Here is an 18,694-nt window from a genome sequence, read left to right as displayed (position 1 = left end):
GGCAGGTTTTGCTTGGCTTCTCTACATCACTAATAGCTTTTAAAAAAGTCAGTCACCTTCAAGGCCCAAGCCCTAAGGAAACTGTCTTCAATGTCAATTTCTCACCTAGTAAAATCCCTGAAAAGGAAAATAAAAGCAGGCTTGACTTCCAAGAAGAAAAAGGAGCTCAGAGCAATCCCGGAGGATTTGGAATGCTGGTGAGATCCAACTGGGTGGGGAGGGTGGGTGTAGGAGGGGGACAGCCACTAAGGAAATGAGCAAAAATGTAAGCGCTGAACTCTTTTATAAAATCTAGGGATACAAAAGCTCTATGTGCTTCCTCTCTGAACATTCAAAAGCTATACAAAAATGTTACTGCCAGGTGGGATTGAATGGTGGCCTCCAGAAAGTTGCCCCATACTCTACCTTACTTCCAGGGGAGGTCAGCTAAGGAAGTGAGCAGGAGAAATTGCCAACGCTCAGCTTAATTAGCAGGAGAGGGAAGAGGGGAGGAAGAGGAAGGAATGGGAGGGAGGTGGAAGAGAGGAACTTTTTACTGGACACTTACTTTGTGCCAAGCATTGTCTCGTTCAATCTTTCCAATAACTGTATGAAGTCATTCTTACTATTCCCATTATACAGATAGAAAACTCAGAGAGCTTAGGTAACTTAGTCAAGACCAGGGAGCCGGTGTGTGTCAGAGCTTGGTTTAGAGCCCAAGTTCTCTGACTCAAATCTCATGACCCGAGTCAGGGGCCTATACCAACCCTTAGCAAACAGCTCCGTTACCTTGACACATATGTGAATGTTTCTCATTTGGAGAAATGTAACTAAAGCTGCAAAACAGTTTATTCCCTATCAATACAGGAAGTGGTTTATTCTCAAAACACAACATTGATTACTGAAGTGAACTTTGCATTTAACAGAGTCTTCCCTTAGCATGCTTTAAATGAATACCATATGAGCTTATTCTGGTAGAGGAGGCCTCCTTCTCCATCATGGAAATGCCGTTCACTTACATGCTCCTTTATTCACTCGTCATTCATTCCTTCACTTAGAAATATTTATTGAGGACCTACTAAGTACCAGGCACCCTGCTGATTCCTAGGGCTTAGCAGATGAGGTTCCTTCCCCGAAGGGGCTCACAGTCTGTATCCAGGGTTGTTCAAAATTAGGCACCCAGAATTCCATCTATTAGTCGAATTTCAGGTGTCAAAAACAGAATCTCAGTACAAGAAGAGAATGAATAGATTCTCTTAAGAACTCAATGTAGCTACCACTAAATGACCAAATGATTATCAGACCTCTGACCAAGTCATTCGTATTAAAAACAAAAAACAAAACCAAAAAAAGCAAAAAACAAAAAAAATCCCCACATTATGCTCACAACTCACTGCTTCCTCATTTAATTCCACCAGTATAGTACACGCCTAAAATAAAACAAAAAGAGTCAAACATTTTAGCTTTCCAAAACTGGACCAAAGCCAGTACACTGGGCTTCTGCTGTAGAATAACTAAGACCCTTTCTGTAGACCTATAAATAAATTCCAGCAGATGCTTGGACTCAGAGAGTCCAAGTGGAAAGCCAACCCTCTGGTCCTCAGAATCTACATGCTGCCTTCTTTCCTGACCTCTCTCCAGCTTTAGAAAGCTGTGCTTTGGGAAGCTATTAGTGCAGAAAACAGTATTTTCAAAAGGATGAGTTACCCCAGAAAACTCTGCAAAAATAGGTAGCCCCATAGAGAAGTGAGCGAGCGATATGTCCTAGTTCCAAGAAGTCTCTTCTACCTTGAGGTTCCAAGGGAAGCTGGAAGTGAGCAACAGGCCTCTTTCAAGATGCTCTGATGAGCTCCCCGGTGAGCTGCTCCATCTCTATCATTAGCCACTCAGAACTCCAAGTCACAAACTGCGAATGCCTGCCCCACCCTACTGCAGGATTAGAAAGGATGTTGAGTTGTCAGTTTCCAGCTCTGGTTTTGCACCCTTTAGATATATCTAAAGGGTGGCCCATAATTTTCAAAACAAATTAACTTCAATCCATGTCATGTGAAAAAGGTAAGGAGCCAACAACCTTTTTAGAAGGAGCGTAAGGAGACCCAATAATGAGAGTAGTGAAAAATAATAATTAGAATAAACTAGAACCTAAGCTTCTTGAAAGCAGAGACTTTGTCTATCTTGTTCCCTGCTGAAACCACGGTGCCTGAACATTCAGGTGCTGAATCAGTCTACTGAATGAATGGATGGACGTACTAATAAGGAGCGTTTGCCACATCCCAGATTCTGTGCTAAATACTTCATCCTCATTATCTCATGTAAGCCTCTTGACCTGACAACTGGGAACCTACATGATCCTCACTCTGTTGTGAGAAAACTGAGATTCAGAACACTTGCATCACTTCTCCAAGGTTAGCTAGCTATAAGGCAGATCCGGGTTTTATAGAGCCTGAAACTTACACGGTTTGAGGATCCCTGACTTAAGAAAAGAAACACAAAACTCCAAATAGAAATTTAGGTATGTAAGAGGAAAGAAACTGCAACAAATCACAAATGTAAAAGTATTACAAGTATCAGGAAATCTGGAAAAATAACAGTAATTTTTATCATCTGCCTAACATACCTCTATCATATTTTCCCTGTATTTGTTGACTGTATATTTTTTCTATAAAGAGAAAAGATGATTTATCTTTCCTGTATTGTTGTTGATCAAAATTTGCTTCTTTTATTGATAGATGAGGAAATATCTTTTAACTTCACGATTCATTATAGATGATAGCAGGGAATTCCTTAGGGTTTGTCATCAAATTTTGGTAAAACCTCCATTGAGTCTCTTTCATATCTGAGCCATAAAGATTTCAGGGCACTTCAAGTTTCCTTGTCAATGACCAATCTTGAATCAACACCACTGAGTTGACAACACTCATTAACCTGTTTGCTGTCAACAGACATCATCACTTTAGTGATGTATGTATGAATTTTTATGTTATCTTTGTTCTGTGTCAAATCAGCAAGTAATTTAAATATTTCCCCAATACGCTTATATGATTCACTCCTCTTCATTAACTGAATTATCAAAATTCCAAGTGCTTCTCCATTATTCCCAGTCGATATTTCTTTTTTGCTAAATGAATGAATAAGATTTGTCTTTCCGTTACTGAGTTCATTTGATATAACCTGAAATTTTTTGTTATAATTTGCTGCTCAGTATCCACCTCTCCTCCAGGGAGGGAGGCCCCCTAAACTTGAATTATCACCAGTTCCTGGTAAACTCGCCTCTGCAGAGCTATTGTGTGCTGAAGCCCTAATCCAAAATTCACTGGTTCCAGGCCCTGAGCACCTGACCTCCACTCTACATACTGCCTACCTAAGAAATTAACAAAATGGAGTGTACAGTCCAATTAAGTTAGGTGTTCTCCTCTAGCAATGGTCCTCCATAAAGTTGCCAAAAGAATACCTAAGATGCTTTCTGTAAGGTCATTTACACAATAAAATTTCTGCAGAAGGCTTGAGTTCAAAAGGGCTAAGCTAAAAACCAGGTGAAGAGTCCTCAGACAAATTCAAAATCATCAAATGCCAAAATATAAATAGAGAAAGGAAGTAGGAACCAACTCTGCAGTCGTTTGTGTTCTCATCTGGAGGAGTTCAGCTGGGAGGGCTTGCTGGTCAAGAGGGCCACAGCCAGCCCTCCCTTTTCCCAGGTGGTTCCTGCCTCTGGACACCAGCACCCCCCTGTAACCAAACTCATCCCTTGGGAGCTGTGATTCCCCAGCCCACTGGGAATAGCAAAACTTCTACTCTCAGTGTTGGAATTAGGGACACATCTGTTCTCCCACAGGGACACAGTAGGATCCCCACTCCCTTCAAAGCTCTGCATGTGTGAGTATGTGTGTGTAAGTGTGTTTCTGTGTCTCTTTAAATTTTGCATCTTCCCTGGGAATCATAAACAAACATAAGTAACTAAAAAAAATGGCTTATAGATGAAACATCCATCTCTTCCTCCTACAAATTATTAAAGATATAAATGGAGTATGAATTCTCCATCTCAGAGTCACCAAAACATGCATTCCATGAGAAATTTTCTCATTATAAAATTATTTTATAGCTCAATTTAAAAAATCATATTCTTAAAATAAGAACTCCACCTACTCATGCCCCTAGAGAACTCACTGTTGATAAAGCACATACAAGTATGTGTCTACTCTCAATAAATTCACAATCTAGCAAAGGAGTGAAGTCATGGACACAAATACCAATAACACCATGTAGGAAGTGAGGAATGGCCAAAGAGTAGAACTGACACAGGGTTGTGGGGTTCAAATGAAACATATTTCCAAAAAGGGAATACCAGAGGCATTTAAAGCAGTATTAATCATCTAAATCAGAATTGTATTTAAAAAAGAAAAACCCAACTAATCCAGTTCAGAGAACTTGCAAATATCTTGAAAACTGGAAATTAAAAAAAGGAGAGATGACAAACACCCTCCTTTTTCTCCCCTTCTGTGGGAGATTTTTACACAAAAATCGATATCGTATTTATTCCGTCTAATTGTGCTTCACTAATCAGAGATCCTCTTCTATCATCCTCTCGATTATCTTCTTTTCCTGCCTCATTTGCTTTCTGCTTCCAAACTCTGGCAATATTATCCTACAACATTATCGCAAAGTAGATTTTTACCCGAATTTGCGATTTGAAATCATTGATTTTTCTAAGTTTAAACAAACAGAAGCAACTGCCAGATATTTTATAAGGAAAATCTTTTAAAGCAGAGTACTAGACTGTTTCATGGAATTCCAGTCTGGAAGGAGAAATGCCAAAGGTTTAGGATTGTGAATTGTAAAATGAATGTGAAAAATGAGCAACAAGCCAAGGGGTGTGGGTAGAGAATTCTCCCATAGCAGAGGGAATTTGAGAGGAGAAGATGTGGGAGCAGGAGTGCCTGGGTGGCTCTGTTCGTTAAGCAGCCAACTCTTGGTTTTGGCTCAGGTCATGATCTTGGGGTCCTGAGATCAAGGCCTGAGTTGGGCTTTGCGCGCAGCAGAGTCCACTTGAGATTCTCTCTCCCTCTGCCCTTCCCACTTGTGTGTGTGCTCTCTCTCTCTCTCTCTCTCAAATAAATGAATCTTTAGAAAGAAGAAGAAGAAGATTTGGGGCAAAAGATACTATTTTGAAGAACCAAGGAAAAGTTTAACTCTGATGGCACTAGAGGGCTCCCTACCTTGGCAGGGATGGGTTTGGCATCGAGGTCTACAATGGTAGAAACACCAACACAGATGTGAGAAACTGGAGTCAGTACAACAGAAAAAAGCAATTAAGTAAAACCTGAAGGGCAACATCAAGAAGCCAATGTAGAAGGACAGGGAACAGCAATGAGAAAGAGAGCAGAACAGGGCAGGCAGAAAACTTTAATGACAACGTGAAGAAAGTTCCAGAAACCTGGGAAAGGAAGGGAAGGACAGGGCTTGAGGGCGTTGGGTTCCGAGGAAGACTGTGGATGGGGATTCAAAGCCAGAGATTGTTACCATTGCCACCACACCCCACGTTCACTGGTTGCTCTTCTTCTTGAGGAAGGGAGAGACTTCAAACTAGCCTGAGCTTTCCCAGGCACCTTGCAAGTCATATTAATAGGTCCCCAAATTCACTGGCTCTTGTCCCACACAAAGTCTTATCCAGTGACTTCTGAGACATCCTTAGGTATCTTGCCTGAATCACAAACAGCCCTCTGGAGGTCTACTTGAGCCCTGGTTGATATCAACTCTCTGCAAAGTCTCATCCTTCCTATTGCCACTGCCTACCCGCTATGGAAACGTGTCCATGCCCAGAGTGCTCACTGAGACGGTCCCAGAGGGATACTCCTGCAGGTGTCAAGGCAAGCTAGTTTCGCTGGAGTTTTCACCACAGCAAGTAGCTCTCTGCAGCACCCCTCTGTCCCATTCTGTGCCATCCTGAGTCTCCTGGGCCCTGAAAGGGCATGCTTGTGCTGCCACAGGCCACCATCCTAATGAAAACTGTTGCTTGGCTTGGGCCCGTAGGCCTCTCGCAAGGGCTCTGATGAGGCCCAGGGGCCCCGTGGTAGGACTCACACTTGAAACATCCAACAGGCTGTTCTCCTGCCCTCCCCATCCCTGTCTCTTCCCAGCTGTATAACTTCCTCTCTGAGCAAGTCAGCCTTGCCTATGTAAATTAATTTCCTCAGAGAGACACAGACTGGCCACCTGTCCCCCTAACTCATCAGATACACCCTGAATAGTCAGAATCCCAACCACAGGCCCACCCTGGACTCCCGCTTCTCAGTTAGCCACCACCATTGTGAGGCTGGGCACTTGGTTAAGATATGAGGGACAGGGGTGCAAAGCGAGAGTGGTTCCAAAGGCCCCTCTCTGAAGTGCAGAGAGGGAACATGACCTCTGGGCTGTTTCCAAGAGCTTTTCACCCTACATGGCCCCAAGCAGCAGGAGTTAGAGATGCAGCGCTTGAAGTCAGGATGAATTGAACCAACTCTACTGCTTGGGCATTCCAGAGCAAATTGTGCTAGTGCCAGAGTAATTTTTTTCAATCCTAAATTTACTAATAAATTTTTGGGTCAACCCACCCACTTATCGTACAAATGTGCATTATATGAACTTCCTGGAGAGTCAGCAAAAGCTCCAGATGAGTGAATTCCAGACATGAAATTATTAAAGCTATTTTGCTTGTAAATTCACGGAACCTGCCAGGCCCAGATGGAAAATTGGTAATTGATATTTATGAACAATACTCTCCACAGCTGGGGGAACCTGGCTGGCTCATGGTGGGTCACCCACTCTAGCAGGCCTCACTTCCACGCCCCCTCCCTGCCCACCTCGGCGGTAAGCACCCCACAAATGGTTTTCCTGAGTCCTTTGGCTGTTGCGCAGTCGCCGGAAGCCTCTGTGGACTCCAGGGCCTGAGCAGCTGACCACGCGTTTCCGTTCCACTCCACTCACCCAGATTCTGTTGACGCTTGTCAAAATCTTAATTCACAGGAACACCCTGCACCAGATTCTTTGGAGTTCTCAGAGATCTGGGATGGAGAGTCAGCTCTGCTGCCAAGACCTCAGAAATAGCACAGAGTGAAATCTGCCAGCTTGTGGCTTTAAAAAATCCGCTCACCTTTCTCAAGAGAAATTAGTGCCTAGCAAATGAAAATCACTAATGTTCCTATTCATCTGGCATATTATTCCCCTTGGATGTGAAATGGCTCTTCTCAAGGTTGCATCTAACGGATGTCTTGACCTCTGATGTGCAAACTCGGGAGCTGCTCACCAAGTCAGGTCAGCAGCAGCAACGGACAGGGAGGCGGGGGGGGGGCGGCGCTCATGGAGCTGCAGCCCTGGATCCAGGTCCACCACTAACTGCACAGTTTCTTTCTGTCCCTGAGCCTCAGTTTCTCCAGGTCCAGAGCATCAACAAAAACTCCTGGCCCTCCTCCCCCCATCCATCCCCCGGATATCAAGATCGTATTGGTTCTAAGAGATCCAAACCATTTGAATTCTTAAAAGTCAAAGAAGGGATCCGATGTGGGGCTGATCACTAGCTCAATGACTTGCTAGCTTAGTGGCCTCAGATGACACCTATTAACAGATCTGGAGTTGATTTGGAGGGCAGAGAGAGGAGAGAGGGTATTCTAGGACATACGAGACTGGCCTCACAGAGCAAGGAAGGCCAGGGAGGTCCTATTATATTTCGGCTACCCTAATATTTAAAAATGTGAACCACCAAGCAGAAAAAGTAAGAGGTGGTTATTTGCATTGTAAAGGAATTCTTAGTACCAAAGAGAATATCAAGCATGAATACCCATAAACTCTTGTTTCTGGGCAGAATGGGGACACATCTGTTGATGGTGTGCATCACTATGAGCTAACGATGGGGTTAGGTGCTTTCCCATTGATTATTTCCTCTCATCCTCCTGCTCACCTAAAGCCCACGCAGGTCACGTAATCTGCCTGAAGTTCCAGAAGTAATAAGCCCTGGTAAGATTTCCACTCAGGGTGTTTGACTTCAAGGTTTCAAGGTTCATGTCTTTCTCACCATCCCACACCCTTCTCAGGCACAAGGAGGCTCAATATAAATTAATAAATATCTAGGGGTCTCATTTATGAAATATTTCCCTGAAATTAGGCATAATGTAGGTTAAAGGAAAAATAGCATTCTAGTAAAACAAATACATCATTTGCATTTCAGGCCTTAGGAAGCTGACTGTTGCAGAACATGAGGCTCGCCTGTACTGCTTTACTGTTAAGACAGCCTCCAGTTTTGTCCCCTCGGGTAATCATTACGAGGCTCCGTGCTCGGGAACAAGGGGGAAGATTACCCCTTCCCCGACTGCCTATCTTTACCATGCCTGGCTCTCCACACTTAGACCTTAAGTCCAAGTCCAACACAGAGCTTTTTAATTTAATTTAATTTTCCCCAAGAAAATAAAAAAATATTTTATTTGAGTGTTAGCACTTACACCAAAGGGAAAGCCTTATAAGAAAAGGGAAACAGATTTGAGTGTATAAAGCTTAAATTTTTTACATGGCAAGAACACTGTAAATGAAGTTAAAAGAAAGTGACAACTTGGAAAAACATTAGAACACATCATCAAGTAAATATTTAGTATGGAAAGAACCCTTTTAATTATTTTTTTAAATGAATGTCACAATTTTAAAAAATGGGCAAAGGATCTCAATAGGCAATTGGTGAGTCATCAAAAAAGTACACGTTAATATATTTTTTTCCTTATTAGATCATTTGATAAGACAAGAAGACAAGAGGAAAGTGGTAAGAATATAGGAAAATTGACCCTTTCGTATGCTGCTAATTAAATTGGATTGGCAAGGGGCACCTGGGTGGCTCCAGATGGTTAAGCGTCTGCCTTCGGCTCAGGTCATGATCCCAGGGTCCTGGGATGGAGCCCCATAACAGACTCCTTGTTCAGGGGGAAGCCTGCTTCTCCCTCTCCTTCTGCCTGCCACTCCCCCTCCTTGTACTCTCCCTCTCTCTGTCAAATAAATAAATAAAATCTTTAAAAAATAATAAAATAAATTGGATTGGCACAATATTTCAGAGTGGCGATGTGTATTAAAACAGGTGATGTTTCTACTATTCTGGATGTTTGGTTTTTCAACAAGTAGCCATCACTTGTGCAACAACAACAAAAAAATAGAAAATATTTTTATATTTTTAATGTGCTCACCCTTGACCTGGCATGATTATTTCCTTAGCATAAATTCTAAGGAAATAGTCATGGATGTGTGAAAACGTTTAGCTAGAAGGCATACATGAGAGCATCGATTGCAAGGGCACAAACTGGTGTTGCAGAAACCATTAGTTGCTACACTTTTTTTTTCTTTTCACAGAACTCTTTGATTCCCCTCATAGTCTCACCTGCAGCTGAATCTGTCCAACTGAAAGAAAATGGAAGGGTTAGGTGGGACTCCTGGGGAGGCTATTTAAAGGCTGGGGAGGAGCCCTTTGGAGCCTGCCTTCCTTTCTCCTCTGTGCTACCTAGAACTTAGACGTGATGTCCAGAGCTCCTGCAGTCATTTTGAGCCAAGAAGTGACCCTAAGGATGGAAGCTATCCAGAAAAATGATAGGGTGAAAACAGGAAAGAAGCCTGAGTCTCTGGATGGCTGCCATACCAGCCCACCACTGGACTATTTTACATTAAGAAGAAACAAACGTCCACCTTGTTTAAGCCTCGGCTGTTTGGAGTATTCTGTAAATGAAGCTGAGCTGACTTCTGGCTTGTACATGCGATTAACAACCTGAAAGTCCAACAGTGGAAAACTAGTTCAATAACAGATGTGCAATTCACATGATAAAACCTAAGCAGCCATTTACAATGATACTATACAGATAGAGGTCTACAATATATTGGTATTTGATAAAAGCAAGTTTAAAAGCGCTGTGCACAGTATAATCTCATTTTTATAAAAGATGAAAATTGATCTTCATGTATTGAAAAAAGTCTGGAGAGTTAGACACCAAAGTATTAACAGTAGTTACCTAGAAGTAGTCAGATTACTTATAGATAAGTATCAGGAGGCTTGTTAGCCTGCATTTTTTATGCAGGATATCTAATTAATTTCATATCATGAGTAGCTATTATGCATCTGACCTGTGTGAGACACTAAATACCGCCTGAACACCTATTCGCTTCCCGTTGAGGAGGGAGAAACAGAAAGGGATACTTAGCCATCCCTGGAAGGCAGTCCTGCCACGTGACACATCAGGAACATGGACGGAGCTCAGGGGACACTTAGGAGGCTGTATGCACTCTCGCAGACCATTAGGGAACGGCTAAATAAATTAAAGCTCAACTCACAAAACAATTCCTTTAAAGACCCGAAGGGTTAAATACAAAGGCATATTATTTTCCAGGGGCCATATGTGTCTCAAGCAAAGGAAGGAGCCTGCAGAGCTGTTTCCAAATGTTCAAAGGACAAGTTTCCAGGTCTACAGCTGTGCTTTATTAGGGAGCTACAGACAATATCTGTAAGAATTTGGCATGAACTTATTCGAGAAAATGTTAATGTGCGTGGAAAGCAGATTTAATATGTATGGAAAGGGGGGACTGATCATCCACTTTATAGAACATAGAAATTCAACAGTCTAATGGATGTATTTAAAAGTTTTCTGTGGGTCTTCCCTAACTTGGCAGGTATCTCCTCTTCTGTCATCCCCAGAAGTCCATTTCCTGATAGAAGAGGCGAAGGAGGACTCTGGTCAGCAGAGGGGAGTCATCTGCGAGCCCTGTAATTAGCCTGGTACCTCAGCAATGCCATGATGAAACGCTATCTCAGGGGCTTCTATCACAGTCCTCCTATTTTCAAGGGTTATGAGTTTTTGCTCTAACATCTCTTCTTTTCCTAAATAGCAGCAACGGAGCTGGCAGCCCGAGCACGTGGGCCGCTCCTCTGTGCTGCGGCCGGTCATTTCTCAGTCATGTGAGCATCAACCAGGAAAGAGCGTTGGGGTTTCAAATAGCTTTATGGTCCCATCTGGCGTCCAAAAAAAAGCCTCGTTTAACTTAACACAGCCACATTTCTCAAACACCTGGTTCTTTATTGGCATTCTGTCTTAAAAAGTTCTTCCAAAACAAGAACAAAATCCCAGTTATCATTTAACCATTCCTTGGTGTGTGTGGTGGGAAATGCTGACCACCTGTGTGTTTGGGCTTTTGGTATGGAACTCCAGAGCGGACAGTAATAATAACTTACCACCACTACTGGCACCTCCACATCTATCGAGTGCTCACGCTTTGTGCTAATTCACATTAGGATAATTCACATCCTACCCCCTGCCCCACCGCCTCCTGAGCTAGGCATTATCATCTCCCATTTTAAAATGAGAAAACAAAGATTCAGAGATACCAAGTCCCTTGCCCAATTCATACAGGTAGGAGGCAGATCTGGGATTCACACCTATCCCTAAGCACTCTTTCCATCCTGCCAGAACTTTCTTTTTTATTATAGTAAAAATATACATAATGAGAAGTTTACCAGTTTAACCATTTTTAAGTATACAATTCAGTATCATTAAGTCCACTCACAATGTTGCATAACTATCACTGCTAATTCCAAAATTTTTTCAAGACTCAAAATGGAAATTCTATAACCCAACAATTCCCTAGTCCCCCTTCCCTAGCCCCTGATAACCTCTATTCTACTTTCTGTCTCTGTGGATTTACCTATTCTGGATACCTCATAAAAGTAGAATTCCTTTTGTGACTGGCTTCTTTCACTTAGTATAATGTCTTCAAGGTTCATCCAAGTAGTAGGATGTATCAGAACTTCATCCCTTTTTAAAGCTGGATAATTTTACATTGCATGTATATACCATATTTTGTTTATCCACTTGTCCATCAGTGGACATTTGGGTTGTTTCCACCTTTTGGCTACTGTGAATAATGCTGCAACGAACATTGGTATACAAGTATCTGAGTTCCTATTCTCGGTTCTTTTGGGTCTATAGTTGGGAGTAGAATTGCTGGGTCATATGGTAATTCTATGTTTGACTTCATGAGAAATCTAGACTTTCTCCATATATAAAGTATGGCCTCAATTGGTATAGTTATAAATATAGACACCACACACACATGCACGCACACACACGCACACATGATCTTTAATTGAATCAGTGTGGAAAGAGAAGACCCTTCGAATCAGACGGGACCAAGATTTAAGCCCTGGCTGTGGCACTTATTAGATCTTGGGCAAATCACTTCATCTCTCAGAGCTCCAATTTCCTCATCTGTAAAATGGGAATAATAAAATCTATCTTGAGGATGTGAAGATTTGATTACAAATGGGCACAATGACGAGCATGTGCCTGGACAGAATGGGCAATGGATAAATAGTAACTACGCTCTCAGTTTTCTAAAACAGCAGAAGACTGTATTTTAAATGTGTAAGATAGACTGCTTCTTTACGTCCAATGTATAGGCGAGGAGCAAATGCAATGCAACATCAGGACAAGTCTGGGGACTTTGAATGCCTTGAGGAGAGTTGGATCCATAGTCCACCAGTTCCTGCCGGGGGCGGCAGAGAGTGGCATGGACACACTTGGCTGGTCATCATTAGCTCTCCCTTGTGCCTTTCCTGCGGCCAAGGGATTGTGAATCAATCAACGTCTCTCGTCAATAAAGCTCCCTGACTGCCCGTGGCTCAAAGCACTAAACAACTAAATCCAATTTACCTGGAATACAAAGACATGTCATACCTTCCCAGATGAGAATAAAAGCCCTTTAAACACAGAGATTATTTTTTATGTATCTGTGGGTCCAAATTTGTTGGAGTCAGTGGAACCAGGGACATCTTGAGCAGCATAAATGGAATCCGTCTGGCCAACGATCCTGTTCCCTCTCCTCCTCCTGAGCCCCAACCAAAGACCAGGGCTGCTCACAGCTCTGAGCGTGCCGCCCTTGAAGACAAGAGCAGCCAGTGTCCAAGAGCAGTGATAACTTGCACCCAGAGGGCACTTCCAGAAATGTAACTTGATGAGGGTGATTAACTCTTCTGATCAATTTTGTTTTGGGTTCATATACATTTAATGACTTTTTATTCCATTTAATAACGATAAGGTTGCTTAACACCATCACTTGTTCCTCAATGTCAATTTTGCAATTTTCGTCTTGCTTTGCCGGTTTCCCATGACCTTCCTAAATGACGGCTATGGATGGGTCTTCGCTCTCTTTGGGTAAAACATGAAAACATGTTGAGAGATGAAAAATTTCCTGAAGATAGGCAATTGATGCAGTTCAAGAGTGTCCAATTTACTAAGTACAGCCACAGATAGAACCCACCTGTGAAGAGTACAGTTCTCACCTCAAATCCAGAGGGCTGCTTGGTATTATTTACATTGGAAATGACAGCCCTAATCAGACACTCTGATTGGTGAATTGCTTCAGGAGCTGCCTCCCTATGCAGAATGCCTGTCTTGGCTTACCGCTCCATCAGTGAGGTCAAGAGAGAAATAAGGGTATGCTACCAGAAGCTGGCTGCCCATGTTTGGGATAACATAATGAAGTTCAGAGCACCATGTTTTGTCTTTTCTTCCTCCCTCCAAGTCTAAAGATGTAGGCTGACATTTAGAGCATGTGAGTACAACTTCAACCTCCATCTGTACGCGGAAAATAGTTCATTAAATAAATGTCTGTCGGTAGTACAGCTTGAACATAAAGTCTGGTGTTTTATTCGGCCCTGAAGTTTTCTAAAATGATAATGAGCTGGTTCGTGAGCCCCCTCATTATGTTAATCCAGATTCCTTCAGGAACAACCAGGATAAAAGCTGGGGCTGACAGAACCTACTGGTGGATGAACAGAACTCCCTGCCCTCACATGTCTGCAGTGCATGTTGGTGTGACCGAAATGCTTTGTTCCTAATCTTTTGAGCTGTTCCTTCATTAGACATGTAAAGCTTGCCCCGTCTTAATCTGGCTAGAAACAGCATGCAGATCGTTTGTATTTTAGGAAGGGCAATGAGCACCCAGGAATGTGACCGAAATATTCTTGCTGGACTGATTAGAGACGTTACAAAGCTGCCTGTGTCTGCTTTGGACAATTGTAATAGGGTGATTGCTCTCATGATGGCTGCATCCGGCAGCTAGTAAGCATGAAGAAGAGGATCAGAGCATTGAGAGCACTTGAACCACAATTTCGCTACCCAAAGGATTTCACTACTCAAGGCTTTTAAGGGCAATGCCAAGTAAAGATTGTTATGTGGGGGGAGGTTTGAAACGCTGAAGACTTGCAAGGAGAATTACACTTTTAAGTTCCTTGATTCAAGGATTTCATTCTTTAAGTATGTACAAGCCAAACTATTATTTGAGATCTTTTCATTCATTCACTCAACAAACATTATTTTACTTCAAAAATTGTTTACACTTTAGATGCACCAGCACCATATTGGGTGCCAAGATTGAGATAATAAGAAAATCACATCCTCTATCTACAGAGTACTTACAGTTTTGTAGATGAGAAATATACAGTAGAGATTCACAAATGTCAGGATGGAGGTGTGACAGATACCATGAGGCACATAAAACTCACTAACCCAAAGTGGGCTCTGAGAGACAGCAGTCAGGGAGGGGTGGCCAGGAAAAGCTTCCCGAAAAGGGTGAAAGCTGATCTAATTCTTGCAGGAAGAGTAGGATTGGCTTTGGGGTCTACAGGGCTGGCAAGCAGAACTTGGAGGACAAGGATGTAACTCCTATGAGCCACAAGTAGGGGAGGGGGAGACATGGGGCTGGAGATGCTGGAAGACATCTGGCCATCTTGTGAAAAGTTGGCCTGCCTCATGAAGTCTCAGGAGATTCAGTGATAAGATTTGCATTTGGGAGAGAAGACCCCGGCTGATCCAGCGCGACTAGTGAAAGCCAATATCTGAGTCTCTAGGCAGCCGAACTAGATGCCACCAAGTCCATGAAATAACATTTTCCCTTATACCTTAGGAGAGCCTCCTCCGGGAGTCTTACTTCAGTCTAACATGAATGGCAGTTCAATTTTCTAGTTCACAGACTATTTGTGATAGAGAGGAGGAGGGGGGAAGGGTCAAGCCTTAGCGGTAGTAGCAATACCAGCTGCCATTTATAGAGCCGTGACCTTGTCCCGAGTGCCATGTCCAGTTCTCCAGTCCCCACTACAATCACATGGGGTAGGTAGGATTATTCTTCCCATCAGACAGATGAAGAAAGTGAATTTCTAAAGGTGAGGTGATTTGGCCAAAGTCACACAACTGGTAAGTGATGTCAGTGGGGCTGGCCACCGAGGACTTTGAAAGCCAACAACTGCATCCTCAACCAATATGGTGCTGGAATGAAGGGAAGGCACCACGGGCAGCTGGAGCATGGCACAAAGCGGACACCAATATTTAAGAAAGCAGACATCAGGTACTGGGTAAAGGCAGCCGACTGAACACACCTCTCGAATTTTACTTCCTTCTGAATCCCCGCTAAAATTATCATTAAAAGAGTCACCACCTGGATTTGGAGGACAGGAGAGGAGGCATTAACATGTAATTTGGGAAGCCAGAAGGGCAGGTCACTTAGCAGCTGGGAGAATGCTGATTCCTATGTCAGCAGAGAACTAAGTCTGTTTACACAGAGAATCTCCACAGGACAGAGCTTTCTAGCAGGTCCAACACCCAAGTAATAACATTTCCAGCAAGTGAAAACAGGAGAGAGAATGAAAGAAATCATTCGAGAACGTTTCCTAGCACTAAAACGTTTCACCAAGGGCCCACCATAATGAACACAAGTAAATCCACGCCATGTGTGAAGTATCTTACAGACTTCCACGAATAAAAACAGGGCGTATCAAAAGGTTCTGTAAGCAGCAGGGTTTTAGCCCTTTCTACGGCAACACCAGGAGCTGGAAGACAAGAAAGCTTTTCTGAAGAAAAGGGAGTTCCACCCACGAATTCCATGCTCAACCAAATGAATAGTCGGGACAGTAAAATGGGAACATTCTCAGTCTTTGACATTTGAGGTCTCAAAAAATTTATTTTCCACACACCCTTTGCCAGGAAGCTGTGGGAAGATATGCTCCATAAAAACAAGGGAGTAAATCAAGAACGAGGAAGGCATGGGAATCAGAATAAAAGGGAAGCCTGAGGCTTAAGGACATGAACAGCTGCATACCTGGGACACCAGAGGCAGTCGGTCCATAGCGGCGCGTCAGAAGGCTCTTAAAGAGGCTCCTTCGAGAAGGCAAAACTGACAGAATGCTCAGTGTGTTTAAATATTGTAATAGGAGATCTTTCAGTACCACAGGAAGCATGGTGGGTGGACTGGTGCGATCTATGAACTGTTCCAGAAATGTATTTTTTTGTTGTTGTAGTTTATAAAAGTATCTATCTGCGACAGATTCGAAATAAAAAAAAAGAAGCCAGTCCTTCATCACAGATAGTTTGAGAAGCACTAATTTAGACAATGGGTTGAATCAGAAATAAATACACAGAAAACTGAAGGAAATTATAAAAAAGGACAATTATTGACTTGAAAGAAAACAAAATTGAGCAGGAAAGGAAAAGCAATTATTGTTTTCTCCATGGTTGAGCCGTGAATAGCATATAGAGTCATAATAATGTAAACACTGAATGTTGATTTAGCTGAAATTATGATAAATGATTTTTGGAGGATGGAAAGTGAGCATGTGTGGTAAGGATGGGAAAAAGTAAGAGTTAAATCCTCATCTTCCATCGTGGGAAGTCAATAGAGAGAGCCAAAAAAAGAAAAAAAAAAACAAGTAGCACACAACCATGTTATTTACAGATCTGGAAGGAAATTTTAAGTCAGCTAAAACATTTAAAAGTGCTTCCCTATGGGGGAGGGGCACGAGGGGCAAGGCAGGCTGGGGACTAGAGTTTTTCTTAACAAACCTTACAGAACTTGTTGTCTCTTTGAAGTAAGTGCCTGTAGAACTCGAATAAAACTAAAAATCTGTCGTCCAGGGACAAACAATTCTGCATATATTTCAGTAGGCAGTAAGATTACCTAGGCCTACAGATTATTAAAGACTGTCACATAATATAATAATGAATGCTATGGGGGGGCTATGTTCCAGATAATCTGTTTAAGAAGGCACTTAAGTAAATTTCAGAAAGATATCTCTGTAAAATGGTTAAAGAAAAAGAAAAGATTTCATACTCCAAAGGGTAAATCCTCAGCCAATTAGAAAATATCACCAAGCCAAATCTTTCCATAAGGGTTCCAATAGTATATAGAAAGCTAACCTTGAATATCAAAGGGTCTTAAAGAACAGTAAGTCTAATGATTAATCTGGATAACTTCAAATAATTCTGGGACATATATATGTCAATATATAATTCATGAATATATATTCTCTCTATATATATAAACTTACATATTCTTATATATTCTTAAACATATTCTGATATTCTGTGAGACATGGGTTCTTAGAGATAAGCTCCTGGGAATGTCTCAGTAACCCTAATACATATATATATGTACATATATATATATGTATGTACATATATATATATATAGTGTTTTGTACAGGTTTTTAAGATATTAAGAACCTGTGCTAAATTTATCAAGGTTTACAGATGACATTATACCACAAGCCACATTATTGTAATTAGGCATTGTTAAGCATCCAACTGCATTCTAGCCACTGGAACAAATACAAAGACAGAGACAACCTTTGCCCCAGGGACTCCACTCTAGATAGCCGGCTGGGTAATTCAAAAGGGAAAGAAAGAACACAGAAGCTAAGAAAAGCAGCACCATTTTTATCCTTGTTTCTTTGGAAGAAATAAGGTGATTTAAAATGCTGAAGAGGCATGCCTTTGTTCACAGAATCATAAAATCAGAGAATTTAAGAGCATGACAAAGAGCTTTGGAGACCATCTAATCCATGAGTGTTGAGCATGAGAAGAAGGGGTAAATTCCCTGAGTTAACAGGGAAAGCTTGAAGAAAGCTTCATGCATTTTCCTAGGGAGAGGGTCCTTTGTGTTCCTCTAATTATCAAAGAAGCTTGTGAACCTTTGTCTAATCCAACTCTTTCATTTGGCAGATTTATGCGTTTTAGAGCTAAGAGGACTCAGATTTGTCATGTACATGTTTATTCAAGAGAAAGGAGGCCTGGGGAGGAGGCAGGATCTGTCCAGCAGGTAACTCGAAAGTCAGTGGCCAAGCTGAGAAGAGAACCTAGTTTCTTGATGCCCAGTCTGGGTGTCTCTGCCCCAACTCGCTGCCGCTAGCGTCTGCCTGTTGACAAATTATGACATGTTCAGCTAATTATATCAGTCTTACACAAGGAGTTAATTTTCAATAAGTGGTCAGGGATTTTTTACGTAAAACATATTTCTACCTAGTTGTCCAAACCAGAAATCTGGGCAACAGCTCTGGTTCCTTCCTCTCCCTTCAACACACTCTTCCCCAACATCTAATCAGTCACTAAATCTTACCTGTCCTGGGGCACCTGGGGCCTCAGTCGGTTAAGCATCTGACAATTGATTTCGGCTCAGGTCATGATCTCAACGTTGTGGGATCAAAGTGCCGCATCTGGCTCCACGCTCAGCACAGTGTCTGCTTCTCCCTCTCCCTCTGCTCCTCCCTCTGCTCTCTCTCTTTCTCTCTCAAATAAATAAAATCTTTTAAAAAAGAAAAATAAATAAATCTTACCTCTTCTCTGCCTCAGTACTTCTGGGATTGCCTCGATCCCCCCATCCGGGCCAAGCACCACTTCTG

The sequence above is a fragment of the Zalophus californianus genome, chromosome 1 (genome assembly GCF_009762305.2).
Source record: "Zalophus californianus isolate mZalCal1 chromosome 1, mZalCal1.pri.v2, whole genome shotgun sequence".
Classification (NCBI taxonomy): Eukaryota; Metazoa; Chordata; class Mammalia; order Carnivora; family Otariidae; genus Zalophus; species Zalophus californianus.
Note: the sequence above shows the minus strand (reverse complement) of the source record.